The 2,528-nt window shown below is 40.5% G+C and overlaps 1 pseudogene; it reads right to left on the reverse strand.

Moving 5' to 3' along the window:
- Positions 1-2,108: 2,108 nt before the first annotated feature.
- LOC145389819 (5S ribosomal RNA) lies at positions 2,109-2,226 on the reverse strand (annotated as a pseudogene).
- Positions 2,227-2,528: the final 302 nt, after the last annotated feature.

Here is a 2,528-nt window from a genome sequence, read left to right on the forward strand (position 1 = left end):
TAGAATTTACCAATTTATTAACAAATGCAAATGCTGTAGTATAAGCACAGACTAGGATCTGTGCACTGATAACCCAGCCCTGAGTTGAAGTGGTCACTACTTTTACTTTCGACCTGTGATAGGCTGATGGATCACTGAGGGTCCCTGGTAGTTAAGTGACCGCCAGCATCAGGATTTTTTAATGTATCAGGGGTCACTGCTTCAGGAGGTAACTTGTGTACCCATGTTCTGCACGAAAGTTCCTTGTCACAGTGAAGTGAACGGAGCTGGGGGCCTGATTGACTGCTGCCTACATTAAAGGTGCCAGGCAAGGCTGCCACTTGCACCGCCTCTGTACATCCACACTGTGCACTGTGCAATTTCCACGCTATATCTTCAGACGCCCCGTTAACTCACCATACCCATACATAATGTCATGCATTATATATTTATTTGATTACTCATTTTACTTCATTACTTTCTCTTACAGGTAGCTTATAGATAAAGTATTATAGAATGTAACATTTTATTTATGAAATTTCCATGTCAGTTTTTCCATGCTGCGTGGTGGTCTTTCTCACTTTCTCCCTGGAAGGTTTGGAGGCGAGGGAGCCTTCTTGCTGTACTATCCTTATCCTTCAGCATGTTAGAATTAGAGCTTGTAATCACAGTACACTTTGTAACAAAAGCAGCCTCAGAAAAGAACCATAAGGTCTGTTCCTGTTTGCTTTCCCTATTTATTCGCTTTGTATTCCTCCTCTTCACTCCCCCACCACCACCACCACCACCACCTCCTCCTCCTCCTCCTCCTCCTCTCCTCTTCCCCTTCCTCCTCCTCCACCTCCACCCTTCAATGCAATACTGTTTATTTCCTTCCTTACCACTCACCACTGCTCTCCTAACCATCATTACTCTCAAAGGACTTCAATTTCATTCCTAAATAGACTCTCAACGTCTTAATCACCCCTAACTATCCCCCTAATTGCACCTGAAATCCACAAGACTCCCTTCCTTTAATTGATTTGTCATTGATCTCATCCAGTTCGATGACGTATTTAGTTTCTTCTTAATTATAGGCAGAGTTTTGCTGCGAACTGTTATTGTTATTATTATTTCCCTCCTCTTCCACCCTGCTCTTCTTCTTCTTGCTTCTTCTCCTTCTCCCTCCTCCCCTTCTTCTTCCTCCTCCTCCTCCTCCAAAACGCAACTCTCAATTAAATGTCCTATTCTTATCACCTCTCTCCCCCCACTCCAAGTCCTCCTCACTCCAGCTTCTCCTTCACCTTCACCTCCCCTCCACTCAGAAGCTACTCCTATACCAATATACAAAGTTTTGCATTTCATTAGTGAGGCGGAGGGGGGGGGGAAGGGGAGGAGGAAGACCAAGGATGAGATGGAGGGATGTGTTGAAAGTGTATGAGAGAGGGGGTTTAATCCTGGGGGAGGGGCAGCGTAAATGACTGGGGACAGGGCGACATGGAGGCGACTTGTCCTGTAAAGCACCCCTTACGGGATTAAGGCGTCTGGCTAGAGATATAGATAGACAGACAAACAGATGGACAGATAGATATACAGACAAGATAGATAGATATAGAACCAGACAGTTTCATTCGTTCCTAACCTTCTATTTCACCTTCACTCCAATAGTCAGTCCACGAGAAACTCTTATGCCGAATCGTAATTAGAAGCGATCCTGTTCGAAACGCATGATTTCTTGCGACTTATTTTCACCGAGAAGGGTTTTTCATTCTCGTTCGTTTAATGTCTTTTTATATTTCGTTCCTGAGACCTACACTTTTAATTTTAGCTTACTTGCAGAGAGAGAGAGAGAGAGAGAAATGTAATTGGATGAAAGGGGACACTCGTCCATAATTTAATATCATTTCCATCATTATTTTCTATCATTTTTCATTATTTTTTATCATTTTATTCTTTTTTCGCCATTGTTCTCATTTTTCATCATTTTTTCTTTTTTCATTTTTCTTCTTTTTTCTCATTATTCCATCCATCCATCCATTGCCAGACGCCATGTATCCCAAACGGGGTGGCCAAGGGCTTAGAGTTAATTGTTTTACAGGGAGGGACATTAATCCTCCACCAACCCCACTTGACACGTAGGGAGAACGTTATGTCAACAGCATCTGGTGTTCCCAGGTGGTCACCCATCCAAGTACTAACCAGACCCAACGTTGCTTAACTTCGCTGAGTCGGATGGAAGCGGTGTACTCAACGTGGCTCATTATTCATTTTGTATATTTCATCATTTTGTTCTTAATTTTCATTTTTTTTCATATTTTCATAATTTTCTCTTATTCCTTCATTTCCCTTATTTTTTATTTTCTATTTTCCCTTTTCTTCTTATATTTTCCATCATTTTCCTTATTTAATAATCTTCCTTAGTTTTCATGAGTTTTTCATAATTGTTTTCTAATTTTTCATCATTTTTCTTATCCTTTCATTTTTCTTAGTCTTTCATTTTTCTTATTCTTTCATTTTTCTTATTTTTCATTTTTTCTTATATTTTCATTTTTCTTCTTTCATCTGTTTGA

The sequence above is a fragment of the Coenobita brevimanus genome, unplaced genomic scaffold (genome assembly GCF_032717465.1).
Source record: "Coenobita brevimanus isolate Jiangsu-jjx unplaced genomic scaffold, ASM3271746v2 jjx.HiC_scaffold_2378, whole genome shotgun sequence".
Taxonomy (NCBI): Eukaryota; Metazoa; Arthropoda; class Malacostraca; order Decapoda; family Coenobitidae; genus Coenobita; species Coenobita brevimanus.